The following is an 18,989-nucleotide window of genomic DNA, read 5'->3' as shown; positions in this document are numbered from 1 at the left end:
CTCAATACCCGTATTTTACAATTAAATTCATGAACCTGATCTGGCTGAGTTTCATATCAGGGGAATTAAAAAAGCAAAATAATTCATTACCTAAAACCATTTTTCTCCAACTAGCTGGATGATTATGTGATTGGTGTGCATGGATGGTAATGTGAAAGGATATGATTAGATTTCTTCTAGGTCATAACAGTTTTTAATAATGGAAAGCTCTTGTTCTTTTTTCTTTAAATTCTTGTTTTTTTTTTTTTTTTTTTTAAATTTCAATGCACACTTTTTTAAAAGCAAACTGAATTAGCTGGATGATCACTACAAGTTTCTTGACATGTTTAAAAGTAAAATATTGTATCTACATTCATTTTGAATAAATTGTTATTACTATAGTCTGCAATCATTGAGTTCATTTTAAGATTATTTGTCCTTTTTTTGTTTGTGGAATAGGCGGCTGTATTTTTTAGATTTTCTGTTTATTTAGCCAGTTTTCTATATAATGGCTAACATAAAATATAATTTATGTTAGCCATTATATAGAAATTTATGTGCCCTGTTTTAAAAATTATGTATATCTTAATTTAAGTTTGTCTCATGTCAGATGAACAATGCTGCTAGTCTGGTTGAGAAATTAAGAAAGTCTGACCATTCCATGAAACATCTTTTAGAACAGCTCACTGATTAAAATACATATACACACCAATTAACTGTGCTCATCAAAAGTGCTGTATTATTTAATGCTTCTTCTGATGAGCAAAATTCAAAGCATTATTTCTCTTGTTTCCTGTGTATGAAGTTTGTAGCAAAATGGAATTATTATTTTTTTAAATTTCATTCAATGATATCACTATTTTTATATGTCTGATAATGATCTACTGCATAAGTAATATCTATATGCAAACATAAACCAAAATCTTGCTTTAGAAGAATACCCACCGGTGTCGGTTCTCGAATAGATAAGACACAGAATACTGGTGATACAATTTAGGTTTGAATTCTATCAAATGGGTTAGCTACATCTCTGTTTTTACAGTTTTCCCTATGTTTAATATGAATACAAGTCAGTTTCATTCAAAAAGTGCTGAAAGAAGGGCATCTCTTCTTTTAAGCAGATACCCCTCAGGACCTTTGCCATAAAAATTCAACAGCTGAGCATGTACTAAAAGATAACATAGTATACAAATGTCCATTTTATAACTTTCAAATGAAGTGGTCGATTTAAATTTAACATCTGGTGCTATAGCAATATACGAGACTTGGGTAAACAGCCAGTTGATATGGTCTAAGGAACAGGGTTTTTAATTTTATTTTATTTTCGTATAGCAAACTAGCTTGCCTATGCATATATGCAAGTCTAATTTATTTTTTACAAAAGATTCATATTAAAATACATACACATATGACAAAGAAATGTATGCACATAAGCTATAACTAATAAATCAATTGAGCAATATGTGAACATAGATGCTAATGGTTCAAGTGTCGTGTAGCAGGGTATGACTGCAAACCCTATAGTGGTGCTGCAAACAAAAATTAGTGTCTGATTCAAAGCAGGCATAAAAACTAGTATACAGTTTGTCCCCATATGACACAAAACAAAAAGTATGTAATCAGAAAAAAGATCATGTAGACATTGATTTACCCAACTTATAAGCTTCGGTAAAGGCCTTATCATTCGCCTTAAATCTGTAGAATGATCAGCACCCTTCTGCTTTGGAAACAGCTCCAGAAAGACATGTTAACCTAATCCACACTACAGTAGAACATGTGCCTCTGAACCATTACCATCGAAACTGCAATTTCAGAGTCACTATGTACACTAATCTCGATATTAAAGCACTGGTAGCTCTATTTGAGATTGTGCTATTGTAGATGAGTGTAGAGCACCATAGAACGGTGATGTATAATATTAGGTTTATTTAGGAGCCAAAAAAAAAAAAAAAAAATCAGAAATGACCTATCCTGGATTCGAAATCTGGGCTTAAAGACTGCCATCCAGAAGTGCTTCTAATTACATCATGAAAGCATGCGTTGAGAAAAAAGAAAATTCCGTACATTCTTCCCCATTTAAAAGGCAGTTGGAGAGGTGGTAACCTAATCGCCACCTGCTGGTGGTGAAGAATTATCGTCTACCACATTTTAGTTTGGGAACCACTTGGTTAGTTGGTTGAGCCTTTAGGTATTTATTTGAAATAGAAAATATCAGCGAATGACCGCCCCAGGATTTGCATTCTGGACTTCCCTATTGCCAGCCGAACGTGCTTCTAATTAGAACACGAAGCCAAGCGGTAAGGAAAGAGAAAATTAGTGACTTAGTATCTTATTTTATTTTGGCTGCACACAGTTCCTATATGTAGCTAAGCGAATTTCCCGGTCAGTAGCATAAATCCCAACCTTCCTAGTGGACAGCGTGCTTCCGCTCCTGTAAAATATTGCGATTTAAGAAGTCATCCACGATAGCTGATCAGTTCTGCAATTATATAAATAATAAAAATTAAGAATGAAATGGAGAAATTAATGTAACGTTAGTACAAACAAGAAGATGCAACAAAAAGATCAATTAGGAGAACACTTAGGGTCCGGTATTGTACAGCATGCACATATACGTAGCATGACATCTATGGGGTGTAGGAGAGGGTATAAAGCATGGTGTATGCTCAAAACATGAACGGAAGCTACTGTACGGTACACTCGGTTTTAACAACATCGATTTGTAGTCTCAGCGTGACAGTTCTATAGACAATATCTGGAAGTTTGAAAGAAGGCCAAAGTGCGACTATACACATCATGTCAGTAGTTTGGATCACATTTCGAACAAAGGGAGCAGCTATCAGAATGTTTAGTAATGCTCATTGCCAAATTAGACTTTTATATGCCCGTAGCACTTCAAAGATTTTGCTGCCTCAACATACATCTATAGTATAACGCCTCTTTCTCATCATTCCCTCTTTCTCGGGCTTGGATTAAGTGCACTAGGTATCTTCTAAAATCTGCAGTGAGAATTTTATTTTTGTGGACCCTTTGCACTCTTTGTTTGAATCTTTAAGCACCTTTTAGTAACGCCGCCTTTACCTGATGCCCTAAGCACGTGCTTACTTTCCTTAATGGCTAATCCAACTCTGGTAGTGGTTTTCCACAAACAACCACGCCAGGATATGAAGAACTGATATCTTCTCTTACAGATGATGAGTTGGGTTCAGTTTATTTAGTTATGGTGAAACATTCGAGGGCTACCTGTCTAAGGGAAGGGATGGCTTCGTGAAAGACTTTCTAAGGGAAATTGGACTGTATATAGGTTACACATATGGAAACCATGAAAACGCTTAGTTAACAGCCAATCTGCTCGCCGGGATTCGAGGCCCGGCCCGAGTTTATCGGCTTTACCGCTCGGCCACTGGAGAGCCGTCTTTAGATGATGCGATATCTATGCTAATGACTCCCATCATCTGGTGGTGGTGACAGTGGGTGACATCCTAAGATGCATGCAATCTATTACTGGACATCCAATATGGCTAAAGACTTGGCTATAGTTTTCAGCGCCTAAAGACAACTGCAGATTTCATACACCCTTCTGTTTTCTAAGTATGGAAACCGTTTCATTCTAAAACTTCGTCAGTTTGGCATTTCCGTGACACTACGCCCAGGGACAGTTGTCCACCCTCGCCCGTCTCTAGCTATAACACTGATATCACTACGATGATATCACTCATGGTGTTTTGATCGCTTTGCGGACTTTCATGCCTTCTCGTCGGAGGCAGTGTCTTCTGTAGTGTTGCAAACAAAAGATCTGAGTAGCTCCAGTGGAGTGGCGAGCATAACTGCCGCCCGGGGCAAAATACCTTTTTGGCGCCCCCCTTCCCGAAAAAAACACAGTGATATGATGAAAATCTTGTTTGGAGACCATTTGGCGCCCCTCTGCGACGGCGCATCATACACCCCCTTTACGCCACTGAGTAGCTCAGCAATGGAGTTGAGCTTTAAGGATAGCAGCAGTTGCTGGCAAGACTAAACAGGGAAAGGGGGTGTCATCCAGTTTTCTAGGACAATAGATCAGCCGCTGCAATATTATATGAGGCGTTATCATCCCGGTTCAAGAATAAGATAACAGCTTTAATCTTCCGATATTTAGATTATCTAGCCATTCTGGAAGTCTAAATATCTAGATAAAGGAGAGATTACGCAGTCGTCCCTCTGAGATCATCGAAAGGAAACAGTTTGCAAGTGCTCAAATTTTCGTTTGTGGAAGTGAAATGCTTGGTCGCTATATGAAGCTCCATACATCTGAAGAAGATTAATTCACTACTGACTGCAGTTGTGCTAATGTTCTTCTCCTCACGTGCATCTTTTCCAAGATTCTTCGCGAACAATAATGCTACACTTCAGGGTATACCAACTGTCGCTAGCTTGTTAAGGAGTGAAGATATAGCACCTGTCTTAGCGTAGGCATTCTGAAGGCTGTCGTATGCTCCAACTTAATATATGGTGTATGGTCTGGGGACTTTTGACAGCCCGTCGCTAGTGCCTTTCAATGCTTTCATAGCTGTAATCAGCCCTGCAACAAGAATTGAACATAATTTCTCAGAAATTCGTGGACGATCTCGTACAGAGCATGAATATACAGTAGAGAGACTGCATCACAATTAAGTAGGATTATATCCCCTAGTGATAATTGCGTTTGTGTTACCCTTATCATATGGGCATTCACCTTCTGATTTGAGTAGAATACAGATGCATTTCGAATCTGCTTTTGTATCTTTTGCATTCCTTTCTTAGTCAGTGTTGTCACATTTCTCACTGTCTAATACGTTGACGATGTTATACTATGCTTTGCACCATTCTAATTACTGCTTGCACATGAGACATAACATGCGAAAATCTATCTGTCTCAACCAATATACACCAATACCTGACAAAGAATCCAAGCACGATATTTCAGTAGGATAAAGAACGCCACTCATAGCTTATTGCCCAAGACTGGCTACGTCATTTACTGACACTTACACTACCTACCTGCTCCAAAAATATGTCCCTTGTTGAGTATAAACCTACCAGTAAATTTGGTGAATACTGTTAGTTCGACTGGTTTGAAATTCCAGCGAACGGACTGGTCGCATGGGAGTTTTTGATGTTTTCTCTTGCGCAATGTGAATGCTAGCTAGTTTTCTTCGAAAAGTCCATCATGAAGCCATCAAGAATCTTTGCTCTTCTTTAGACAAATAGCCCTCAAGTGCTTTTCTAAAATCAAACAAACCAAATCGAACCTTTAAAAAGTGCTCCGCAAAAGCATCCCTGTTCTTAGGCAGAAAGCCCTTGCGTGCTTTGCAGTGATCAAAATAATGTGTCTTAAGCTCTATCTGGCCTGCGTAGGCTCAGTGCTTCGATGTCCTCAATATGAAACACATTATCTAGCAAGTGTGGAATGTTTGTCATAGGATTATACGAGTGCCTGTTCAATTTTATGCCTCAATGCATTGTGGTCAGTACTTAATTTCTAAAAGAAGAAGGACTATGAAAGGTCGTCAACAAAGATAAAAATAAATATAAAATGTAAATTAATAAATAAAATTAGATAATTCAATTTAATTAATGAAAATAGTTCAGTAGAAAATTGAAATACCGGAGCTCATCTTAATTTAGACTCCAACAGGAATTATACTTTTGCTCAAATAGTGAGAAGTACTGGGACTGGATTTTAGGTGGATTAAAGACGTGACTATGACTTGAGATCGTACTGAAGATGATTGCACTGCATGCATATCCTTCTTTAATTGACCTGCTGCTCTGTTTTGATGAGCAGATCTCAAAACAAGAGAATAGATAAACAAGAGCTAAGTTCAGAATACAGAAAGCAAACGGAATTAACATTTTTTATGAAGAGCATTGCTTATAGATTATAGGTCACATAATATCATGATAAAAGGTGTTTATTACGCTAACCTGTTGACTCAACTTGTACTAGGCCCACCAGCGGCCGAGAGGTAAATCCGCTGAATGCTAGTAATTCGCTCAGAGTTTTATCTTGACGAATAGGCTGGCTCCAGAGGAGATTTTGCTGTTTTCCTCATGTATAAAGTGAATAAGAGCCAGTTTTCCTTATATTGTTCCTTTGAAAAGGCATATCTTCTCTTAGACAGATAGTTCTCACATTTTTTTGACGTAATAATCCAATACAATTCCTATTAACTATAAAACTGTGTAGCAAACTCAGCAGTAAAATTCCGCTATGCATAAAAACGCTGCAGCACACAAGACTAAAATTTGCCAGATTGCTGTTCCAGGAATAATAATTTCAGCTTATACCCTATGCACAATGTTCACTAGACCTTGTCATCATTCTTTTTTGTTTCAAAAACAGAAGAAGTATTTGTATATTTCATACTGCAGTCTGATGATGATTTGAATGATGTTCAGGAATGATCTGAAAGCTGTGATAAAAATATTTTTATATTGGAATTCAATGCGTAATTGATTGCTGTACTAAATGCAAATGTAAAAGTCTACATAGGAAACTGAAAATGGAATTTTAGACATTTATCTTCTACAAATTTATTATACTTAAACTTACTGAATATATCTATATATGGAATAAAATTAAGCAGAGAGAAGGAATATTTCACAAATGGCATGACATGACAAAACTAAAATGTACATAGGCTGTACAATGAAATTTTCTACCATTATGAAGATGTAAGACACAGAGCTCTTAAGTTGTCTGAATAATTTAAAAATAATACACTTGTTATGAATCCAGGTAAACATTGAAATTTAAAATGGAAGTTAGATTTTGAATGTTGATCATAAGTTTCAAGGCTATTAAGTTAAAATGCAGAAAACTTTTCAAAAGAGAAATTAAAAAAACTACTGAAAACAACAAATTACAGAATAAATGTATTCACAAAAAAAAAAAAAAAAAAAAATCACAGGAGTTCACCAGACAAACCAGTTAAGAAAAATAATAATTGAACTAAGGAAGTAGCTGTTATTTTGGAAACAAATGAACAAAAACTTTTCATTTGAAAAATAATAAAAAAAATATAGAGAGGTTTTAAATCATTAGTGAAAAGATCATTAAAAATGCCAGTGTGGTAACTGTATTAGAAATCTCAGCTCTTCTACATATAAATCCATTAGTAACTTTAAATAAATAAATAAAGGTAATACAAGACATTCTGATGGTTCTGATGAAGTCATACATGTGTGCTGATTCATTGCAGTTAGCAATATTTCTTGAAATGTGTTGGTCCTGAAATCAGTTTCTCATTTATTTCAAGGTTTTGAAAAGAAGTAAAAAAAGTATCAAATTGGTTAAAATTTATTCAAAGGGGTTAAAACAAAAAGAGCGGCATTTATCTCATGTACATATTTTAATTCTTTTAGAACTTGTATTTTAGAACCACCAAAAATTGTTTTCAGATTTTTTCATTAAATAGCTTCACAAAACTCACTTCATTCTCTGACAACTGAAAGTATTAAATTATATTGCTTGTATTATTTATTACTGTACTAAAAATGGTCTGCCTTGATAGATGTTGTGTATCATTTATTTTTAGATTATTATATTAGATTAAGTTTATTCTTATAGGAAAAAAAAGTAATAATGTATATATGTGCAAGATAAGTTGATAAAAAGGTTAATTTTTTTGATTGTTTACTTAAAACATCCAACAGAAGTCATACACTTAAAATTTATATGTATAAATTGATTCACATATTTGCATTAAACTGAATATTTTTATTACATTATCTTAGAATAATAATGTAGTTATGTAGAATTTACTAATATTTTACTCTATATACATACAAATATATTGCATTATTTCAGACTTCCATATTTAGATATTTGGATAAAAAGGCCAAGCATTTTTAGATGTCACATCTGTAAATATTATAAAGCAAAACTCTTACAAGGAAAAAAAAAAAAAAAAAAAAAAAAGGGAAAAGAAAAGGACATTTGAAGTACAGTTCTTATACTAGAAATTCGGTGCTTTAAACCTATAAGTTCTTTTGATAAAGTTAATGATAAGACATAGTGCTGCCATTTATTTTTAAATAGAATATATAAATATGTCATCTATTACTTGAATATAATGTATATATATTAACATATAAATATCCTTGAATATGATGAATAATTATCTTCAGGAAAATATTCATAACATAATAATTTTTCTAACAAAAATAATCATCTGTTATCATACTTCAATACCATAAAATATATTTGAAGGTAAAATGACTTTCCTGTATAAAGTTTTATTTTTTAGCTTATGAGGACAGGATATGATAATAAAACAAATACTGCATAAGTCATTTGTAAGCGATTATTTTCTATATTCAGAAGTCACATATATTTATAAAAAATACCTTAGAATTATCTTTATTATAATTTTGTACATATCACCCTCCTTCTTTTCAATATTAAATATAAGAGAGTCAATTGTGTTTTTAATAAATCATCAAGTACACTATCAAAAGGTAAAAAATTTTCACGTCTTTATATTAAAATTTGAGTTCTTCTAAGAGTTTAAAACAAACTCACACACAAAAGTTTGCTGTAGAAACCAAAATTATGATAAAAAATTTCTAAACTTTTCTTTTAAGGAGCTGGGTGGTTTGTTTACATTCTTTTTCAGCAAGACATTTTTCGAGACCAGACTAAAAAATGTATGTATGCATGTATATCTGTGCACACACACACAAACGTATGTACACACATATACATATGCTACATGAACACCTACATCGGTACATACAAGCATATGCACATACATTTCTAATTCATCTCCTGAACACACTCTTTATGTATATAAATGCTTCTGTATGCAATTTTATAGAAATATTTAGCTACGCATGACAGAAAAATTACACAAGGTTTTAAGACGATTTTTCAATTTCCTTTCGTAAGAATGTGATTTTACTGTTTGCATGCGTGATTTATTTAAATCTGTTGATAAGAATTTCAAGAAATTTTGATTATTTGTGTAAACTCCTCATCAGTATAAAATGATCAAACATTAGCAATTTAAAACAAGAATAATATTCAGATATATTCAAAGTTCTTTATTTTAATTAATGTTTTAGATATCTATCAAGAATGATAGTAATTAGTCATCAAACGAAATAAAAAATAACTTTTTCTTGATATTCTAGCACTACACGGAAAAGCAATTCACCCTTCCGATAATCAACACAAATGTAAACAAACATCTCTTTACGACTGGTCGGAATGCGCAGAAATCACGAAAGTGTCTCTGCGCAACTAGTCGTACGTTTAGCATTTTTACCATGTTTCAGCTAAACGTCCGACGTCGTACGGGTAGACACAGCCGCGATCGTGCTGCCGCTTGCCTCGGTGATCACACAGCCCTCCCTATTTCAGATGTAAAATCCAAGGAGGTTAGAATAGAAGGAGGGAAGGTTCAACTCAAACGGTGAAGCTTGGCGGCCATCTTCCTGTTATCACCGTGACTTGTGCAAGGAAGCCTGTCATTGCAACATTTTTTTCTTTTCTTTTTGAAGCATGTCAGCTTGTATTGCATATGGATGCATAAATAGATTCTCGAAAAAAATTCCGGGCATTATTTTTCACACGTAAGTATTAATTTTCTTTTTTTTTTTCTTTTTTTTTCTTTTTTTTTTTTTTTTTTTTATGTAATATGACAACTATGTCAAAAAATATCACAATGTCATGTGGTTTTCTTTCCAGATGTGAAAAAAAGGACTTAAAATAGGTTAATTAATATAACTATAATCAAAATATATTAAATACATTTTAATGTTTCTGTTTATAGCTGGTATCTTCGTTCCTTAAGATACAATGCTATATGGTAGGATTTAAATTGTATAATTTGAACGTTTTAGTTAATTCGTTTTATAACTTTCATGAAAAGTAAGAAATCAATTGTTACTATTTTTATTAATTGTAAAGGTGTTAAATAAAGCAATGCTTTTCTTTATATATTAATTATTATTCATTTTTTTTAAGTTAAGATAAACTGTTCTGTTGTTAAAAATTTTTTGCATAAACTTACAAATTTCTGAGCAGTATAGTGATAAAATTAAGTAAAATATTTACACAACTGAACATGTGGAAAGATGTATCCAAAAACTTATGTAGGTGTATTTCTGTAATTCAACTTAATTAAAGGCAGTTTCTTTGAGATTAATAAATATGAAATGCGCATAAACTGAAATCAATGAATTCACATAAATTTGTTTTATTTTATTAAGATTTATTTTCTAACCTAAGCAGATCCGTGAAATATGCAGAAACATCATTTTTTAAAGGCTTTAATGTTATGCACATGCATTTAGATTTCGAACTATTTCTTAACAATTTGCTGTACATAGTAAATTATGGATATCATCTTTATTACTTTAAAACAAAAATTCAACAATAGCGGGGGATTTCATTATAAATTTAACGTAATTTTACTGTAAAATAAATGCACGGATCAGCTTAGAAACACGTACATGTCACTGCCGTAATGCAATGTTTTGAAGTCACAAACATGGACACCGCTTGTTCGGCGGAGTTTCATTCCCCGATAATGGAGGAAACTGCGAACCCTCCCTCCTTCTATTCTAACCTCCTTGGTAAAAACATCAGTTATTTTTGGGACAGACAGACAGACAAAGTGGACAGATGTCTTGTTTTGCACCCGCTAAGTCTTTCTGCACCGATGGGCGAAAAATCAAGTATATGTGCGAAGGAAAGGTATATAGAAAGAGGGGCAATTTCGTATTTGAGGAGAGTAAAAAGGAACTTCGTACATTTTGTACGAGTTCAAAAGGCCAGAAAGAAAAGATGGGACAAAATAAAATTTAAATTAAATGGCCCAAAAATAATAGAGGGGAAAAAAAAGGGCCTATAGAAAGAAAAGGAAAAGAAGTAGAAAATACCCTAAAATACGAGTGTGTCCATGAGTGTAGTTAAGGAGTTCATCTTCAAAAATTTTCGTGTCTTTAAGAAGCAAACTTTAGCTAAGTTAAAAAAAAAATAAATGAATGAATGAATTCCTACATGGTAATGTGTATGCCGTTATCTTGAGACCTAACAAGAAAAGACATATATCATCACAGAGATGTACATAATATTTTAACTAAAGTAAATTTAAATATTACCGTTCCCAAAAAATTCATGTATATTTCATAAAAACAGTAATTGACAAAATCATAAATCCATACACAGTGTGAGAGCATTTCAGCAAAAATAAATTACACAGTTTATTTTTCTTAAATATTAGTTAAATATAAAATTAATTTATTAATTTAACCGTTGTAATTTATTATAGTACAACTTTAACAAATTCCGTCACACTGTATTTTTATTTGCTCATAATTCTAAGTTTGAGACCTGAAAAAAAAAAGTCGGGGATCTTAGTTACAAAAATCACAATCTATACTCATCAATCTATACCCCATTTTTTCCCTCTCAAGAAATTCCTAAGCACGAAGAGGGAGGCCTCCGAAGGGTGTGAATTGCTGATAAGAACGGACTACTGATAAGGAATGTGGCGTCTCTACGGAATAGTTACAAAGAAAAGAACCACGTGACTTGCTAATATTACTAACTATTGTATAATGCTAGAATCTTATGAAAAATAATAAATAAAAAAATTTAATTGCACTCTAGTGATAGAGAAACATATATTGTATAGAGAACAGAATGTTACTTATCTGAATATTCCGTGTCAGGGCCTCTTTTAGATTTCTCGTGTTGATAGTAAACAGCTAACAAAACACCTGAAGTTTCGATGAAGCGAAGTTTCCTTTTTCAATTTGATGAAAGAGACATTGCATAGGAAAGGTGCATTAAACTTTTTTAGAGAGTTGAAAATATTTACTGAAACAGTTATTTAAAAAATTTCGGAGCTATGTTTAGACACTGCCTCCAGCTTTCGTCTCTCAATACCTCCGAAACGCCAGTTATTTTTGGGTAAGAGATGAGCTGAGGTTGTTACTTACGGATACCGTTAGCATTGAAGAAATTAATTTTTATAAAGCTTTTGGTAGCTGAAATAAGATTAGGAATATTAAGAATCGGCTTAAAATTCATAATCAATATTTGACAGGTAATCAAAAACAGCCATGCCGACCTCTAATTTTTCAAATATTCCTTTAGCATTTTTAAATTTTTAGAAGAAATCTTTAATTTGTAACTTTAACCTCTCATAAAATCCTAATTGGCTAGTTTTTGATCCTTTCGGTTGGTTTTCATCTCTGGATGGCTGTTGCCAGGCAGGACTACGTTTAGGAATCTCCTTCGGATTGAGCGCCGGGAATTCATTTTTGTAGTAATGGAATTGATTCTTTGTCGCTTCTATTTTGGCTTTAATTTCTTCAATCTGTTTCTGTATATTAAATGGGTGCTTAGGGCAACCTTTAAAAGAAGAAATGTGATCTGCTCCGCAGAGGGCACAGACTGGAGGTTTATCTTTACCATTTTTTGTTTGGGAGCAAGTATAGGTCTCGTGAGGTTTTGCACATTTTAAACAGCATGCTTTGTATTTGCGGCGATCCCGTGTATGCCCGTACCGCTGGCATTTATGGCATTGTATGGGGCCAGGGAGAGATTTGTAAGGTTTCCACGAACACGTCGAGTCCTCTTAATTTCTTTATGTCATATATAGCTTTACCTTCTTTATTGCTGGTGCATTCAGCTAAGTATACAGGTAAATGGATAATTTTCCCCTCAATAACATGAGTGATTTGACGGTTTTTTGGATGGGTATTTCCATTTCTTTTATTTCAGATTTGATACGTTCAATATTAGCAGTCTTTGGCAGTTTCTCGATTATAGCTTTAACGGGTTTCTCGATGTTCATTTTAAAAGTATGGTAGGGGAGTTCAAGTTTATCTAAAAAATCAGTGAGCATTCTGTAATGTTCAGAGTCGTAAACTCTGATGGTAAGAGTTCCACCGGATAAATTTCCGCGGAATTTTTTGATTTGTAACTTTCTTCAATAGCATCTTTTAATTTGTCCCAGTCGCCTGCAAAGTCGGCTAGGACAGTGGGAGGGGGATATGCCCTGCCGTTTTTGTTGGGGCTATAAAATCAACCTTCTCGTTAGTAGAATCCATATTGTCTTCGAGATTTAATTCCTGGAATTTGTTTTTCTGTGCTGGCTCATTACCCTCTGCGTTTGAAAGAGCGCGTTTATGTGTTATGCGAGGTGTAGTTCTTTATCCGTTATGTTTTTCTTACGCTTAATTTTAGCGTTAGTAGATTCGGTAGATTTATTAGTTTCCATAGTAGCTGGGAGTAATTAGTGGGTTCATCCTCAGTTTGAGTTCGATAACATACTGGCTTAGTGCTGCGATTTGATTTTTGAGATCATTAAGATAAGCTAATTATTCCTCGGACTGATTGGGAACATCTCTAAGTGAGTAATATTCTTCCTCTAGTTTTTGCATAATAAGCATAAGATTAGATGGATGTATTCTGTAGTATGATTTAAACACCATTGCTCGGTTCTTCTGAAAGCCTCCTTTCTCTCCATGATAATCTGTTGATCCGTTCACCTAACCAAATGGCTAAGATTGAATGAAAAACATACTTATCAACATATTTCTGGGACTTAATAGCCCTTCTGTGCTGTTATATTTATTTTGTGCTCCAGAAAAATCTTGTTTACAAGCAGGTTACATTATAACATAAAAATCAACTTGTTGTCTCATCGTACGTACCAGGACCACCAGTATGCCTGATTGCGATCACTTTTCCCCCTTTAATCTTCTACGAGATTTTCCTTCTCCTGAATGAACTACTACAAGTGCACTTCAGCATTACTAGATAGAGCCTGGTATGTCATACCGAAGGTATCATATGGCCAAAAAAATTACGTTCTGCTCAATTTATTTGCAAAATAAGATGGAAAGGTGGGAAAGAGCACATGTGGTGTAATTTTCTTTAATTACCCTAAAGAAATCACATATAGTGCAGTCAAATTGCCTTTCTACTATGACATTAATGTAAATTATTTTAAGATATGAAGTCTAACATATCGTATGTCTTTAAAAGTTCTTATGCCTTATGTAACTGCCAGCCATTTAGACATATATACTTGCACTTACAAACATGTTTTGGATAAGACAAATATTCATGTTTTTGTATTTTTAAATTTAAAATATCAGTTTTAACTCATGAAATTATAAAACCTATGAAATTAATATTGTAACACTTGCAATCTTTGATTTTATTTCCAAATATCAGTTAATAATAATCAGTAAAATGACTTTTCTTTCACATGTACTATTTGTTCATTATTTTGAAAAAAAAAAAAAAAGTCTAAGCGTTTTTTGTTAAAAAAAGATATTCAAAATGTATTGAAAATGAACTCATATAAGTATTCGAAGTCAGTAAAAAATAAATAAATAAAATAACGGGACATTCAATACTCATAATGGTTAAATATCTTTTAGCTAAAGTTACACTTTTCACAAGCATTTATCTGTATTTTTTGAGTAACTGTTGTTCCATTCCTTCACAAGAATAGCTTTAAATAGAACTTTTGAAGAAATGTTACATTTACTTATTCTTTTCTCTAACTCACTCAATACATGTTCAATTTGATTTACGTCTGAAGACTAAATGAAGGAAGAAGTTGTGATAACTTCCAGACAGTTGTATGAAAACCACATGTGAACATTTAGGGCTGCATGTTTAGAATCATTATCCTGATGAAACATGAATGTATTTTGCATTCCAATTTTCTTGCAGATGCTTTCAAATTTTCATACTAGTTATATACTGATCTATATAATTTTCCACTATAAATGATACAAGATTCTAGTAAAATTGGCTGCCTTTGGTATCTAGAATACTTGAGAATTGTGTGGCGACTATTCATTGACTTCTAAAAGTCTAGAACGACAAGTCCAAAGTAGGGTTTAAATATCCTTTTATTTAACTTGAGACAATTTACAGTTGGCCAATCCTGGGCTTACATGAACTCTCCACTTGGGCTTTAACTTAAGATAGAAAATAGGAAACTAATGCTAACTAACTAAAAACTAGAAAAAGCTGTACAGAAATAACTAACAGAGTTGGCCCTTAATTAAACCTCACTGGCGAATACTAACAGGCATGAAACAATACGGCTGAACGTAGTAAGATTTAGCTTAAAGCAATGACATGGCCAGAAAGGAAGACATGCATTACTAAGCTCTTCCACGGAAGTAACTTTTTGACTAAAATTGACGTGGTCATTATTTTTCCCTCAGACTTCTTATTAAATACTGGTTCCACCTCGTTTATATAAAACGGGATTTTGAAAATTCATTTTGGTAGGGAGTTGTAGGTGGGAAACAAGAAAATACAGGAAAGCTGTTTAAAATTTAAAAAAAAAAAAAAAAACCTACAAAGGTAAATTTCCCATTCCAGAAGCAGCAAGAAATATACAAACCATTTTGCTTCCAACTTCGTGCTTAACAGTATGCAGAACTATATTTAGACTTAATAAGGCCCTAAGCTATTTCAGATATGGGGCCCTTTATAAGTCTGTTATACAGTACAAAGTCCGTAATCCGGACTCGTCGGGACTTTGGCGATTCCGGATTATAGATCATCAATTTAAATCCGGTATGATGGCACGCAGAAATTATACAATCAAAAATATGAAACCGTAATTTATGGAATAAAGAGCAATTATGATCTAATCCGTATCAAAATTTACAAAAAAAAAAAAAAAAAAGCGTAATATTTATTTGTTTACTTTAGTAAACATTTCTTTAAATGTAAGTTGTTCACGTTGCTTCATTTTTTGTGCTAATACTTTATCTTTAATTCTATAAACAGACATAATTTCTTGTTCAGTTACAAAGTTCCACTGTTCAAGTCCTGTAATTGCTGTGTCGAGAATACCGACTAACTTGTCAATCGAAATTTTTTCGTTTTCAATAATGTTCTCTGTTACTTTTTTTGCTATCGGAAGTTGCGCGTGGGTAAACGCTTTACTGGCTTTAAGCGCATGCGTAAGTTTGTGGCTTTGAGGTCCGGATTATAGATCAGTCCGGATTACGGACTTTGTACTGTAATATATTTTAATATTATTTATACTATATCTTAATTTTTGCCCCCCCAAGAAAGTGGGGGCCCTCAGCTATAGTTCGTATAGCTTATACATAAATCCGGCCCTGACAGTATGCAGTAAGATTTTAAGCTAATAAAATTTAAATTAGGAAACACTTCTACAGAACAGCAAGCAGCAGATTGCTTTCAAAATTATGAAATCTGACATAAAAAAGTGTAGATTAATCTATACAATATGTTCAACAAAACAGTAAACTACCTGCAGAAAGTCTGCACTCATAGCATTCTAAACAGAGCTTCAAGTAAAATCAGGAAGGCAAAACAAACTAATAGAAATTGATGAAAGCTTTTTTACAAAGCAGGTTGAACACTGATTTTTTGTTAAATAAAGATGTGTCAGGTTTTCAGAGTTCCACAGGAACAACTAACAGAAATTTGGTAGCATCTCCCTAACTTTCACAGTCGATGAGATAATATATAAGTACTGCAGAATGTTTTAGTGAAGAAATTGAATAGCCACAAAATATAACAACTACTACTGAAATATAAATGAATTTTTCTATAAAAAATAAACCTTTATTTATTCCCCCCTTTTTTTAAGCCTCAGGTTCTTAAAATACCATTTGAACTTTACCTACAACCAAGAACTAGCAAGTCTGCTCTAGGAACAGGATTTAAAAATTTAAAAACCTTGCTCCACAGAACATCCCAGCTGGTTTTTTTTTTCCTTGAAATAAAATACCAAGTACTTTATTGTGATAAGAGATAACCTATCATCATCACAGTAATTAAAATAACTCTGATTCTCTTTTCTATATTGTCATTCACATTTAATGATTTGAGCTCAACTTAATTGCAAAACAAATGTTAGATACTTATGCTTCATAAAACATAACTCTTAGTATCTAAGCCTGAATTTAAAACCAGTTTTCCTAAAACACCTACACTAATGATTTTAAAATTACTGATAATTCTTATATTAAGAATGTATAAAATGGAAAATTTATGGGAATACTGAATGCATAATTTACTTCAATACATAATTTATCTTCTTTTAATATGTTACATTATTCCAAAAATTCATATTTTAAAAGTATGTACTATACTTAAGACAGATCTCTCAAATGATGTTGAATTTTAACGATGGCTGTTACATTTTTCAGTCAGGTGTACACTTCTATCAGAAGCAAAAATGTTTTATTCACTACAATCCACCCTTTTGTAGTTCTTTGAATACTGTACATATATTAATAAAACAATTTGAAGGACCGAAGTCCATAGCTATCCCATAACAGTTAATATGCATGTATGATACAAGCTCTTGATCATCCAAGGTGACCTTGGTGTATATTACTTTGAAAAATCAGTCTATCATATAAAAAACTGAAATTTATTAATTCTTGAAACTATTCTTAGCATAAAGAATATCAAAATTTTCTCAGTATCTTGCACAAAAGATCACCCACCGTGTGAAATTCCTAAACAAATATTAAGTTAACTGAATAATATTACTACACACTGAACATAAATTTCAAACGTTTTTTCCCACCAAAATATACTGAGGAATGGGTACTTGCCATTTTATTTACCATGTTTACATTCTAGGCACCTAAATAAATGCAATGAATTAATAGAAAAATCAAATTAAAATTCAGTTCAAATTTATATGGACTAGATTATTGAACTATTTGAAATTCAATTCTGTTGTAAAATATATTAACATTTAATTCTTATATTCTTTGGCTAATTCCATTTTTTAAATCTTCATATAAAAATTTAGAAATGACTACAGATTAAGACAACTCTGAATAAATGAAATTTAATAACATCAATAAAATGTAACAAGAAAAAAAGTACAATTCAAAAAAATTAATTAAATACATTCCATTTATTTCTGAGAAACATTTTCCTTTGTTAAGACTAAAAATTAAAAAAAGGAGAGTAGGCAGCAATGAATTATTCTTCAATATCAAAATGTCCTAATTTCCATACTGGCTTTAGTTATCTATTAAATGAAAGTCCACAGGAGACATTCAGATAAATTTCTAAAATTACTACACTTGAAGAAAAAAAATTGACGTGGTCATTATTTTTCCCTGAGACTTCCACCTCGTTTATATAAAACGGGATTTTAAAAATTCATTTTGGTAGGGAGTTGTAGGTGGGAAACAAGAAAATACAGGAAAGCTGTTTAAAATTTAAAAAAAAAAAAACCTACAAAGGTAAATTTCCCATTCCAGAAGCAGCAAGAAATATACAAACCATTTTGCTTCCAACTTCGTGCTTAACAGTATGCAGAACCATATTTTGACTTAATAAGGCCCTAAGCTATTTGAGATATGGGGCCCTTTGTAGGTCCGTTATACAGTACAAAGTCCGTAATCCGGACTCGTCGGGACTTCGGCGATTTTGGATTACAGATGTTCCTCCCCCCACAGAGAGGTGTAAAATTGATAAACAGATTTCGGAATGGTTAGAGAAACAAAGGATATGCCTTTATACATTTTTTGCAGCAATTCCACTTTTTGTTTGATAGTCATCAAAACATGCTTTCGCTTTGTAGATCCTTTGGCAGCTCCAGAATCGGAAATTCTTTTTGACATAATCTAAAGTTCAAGCTTACTTTTATAAAATTGCTCTAACAGTCCAAAAAAAAAAAAAAAAAAAAAAAAAAAAAAAAAAAAAAAAAAGCCGGATCCAATTAGAAGATTAAGGAACAACGCAATCTGCAACATTAACTGAAATAGATAATTAGATAACTTTAGCTTAGCTTATACCGTCCGTTATACATTAAACGCGTATGCGCATGTGCAGAAAGTTTGTAGCTTTGAGGTGCAGATTATAGATCATTCCGGATTATGGACGTCCAGATTAAAGACTTTTGACTGTATTCTTATAATAGAAAAGGGGTGGTCACTGTATGCTGCAGAAAAGCTTCTCCAACAGAAAGGTGATGATAAAGAAAAACTAA

The 18,989-nt window shown here is 32.9% G+C and overlaps 2 long non-coding RNA genes across 5 annotated transcripts in view; one reads left to right on the top strand and one right to left on the bottom strand.

Moving 5' to 3' along the window:
- The window catches only part of LOC146993172 (uncharacterized), an 880,419-nt gene that overhangs the window by 777,130 nt on the left and 84,300 nt on the right, over positions 1-18,989 (top strand). The gene's annotated exons all lie outside the window — the stretch shown is intronic.
- Positions 1-18,989, bottom strand: part of LOC146993174 (uncharacterized) — a 382,674-nt gene that overhangs the window by 359,592 nt on the left and 4,093 nt on the right. The gene's annotated exons all lie outside the window — the stretch shown is intronic.

This window comes from Stegodyphus dumicola, chromosome X1 (assembly GCF_044657685.1).
Source record: "Stegodyphus dumicola isolate Sdum_Otavi_A_Nest chromosome X1, ASM4465768v1".
In the NCBI taxonomy this organism is placed as follows: domain Eukaryota; kingdom Metazoa; phylum Arthropoda; class Arachnida; order Araneae; family Eresidae; genus Stegodyphus; species Stegodyphus dumicola.
Note: the sequence above shows the minus strand (reverse complement) of the source record. Positions and strands in the feature narration are given on the sequence as shown.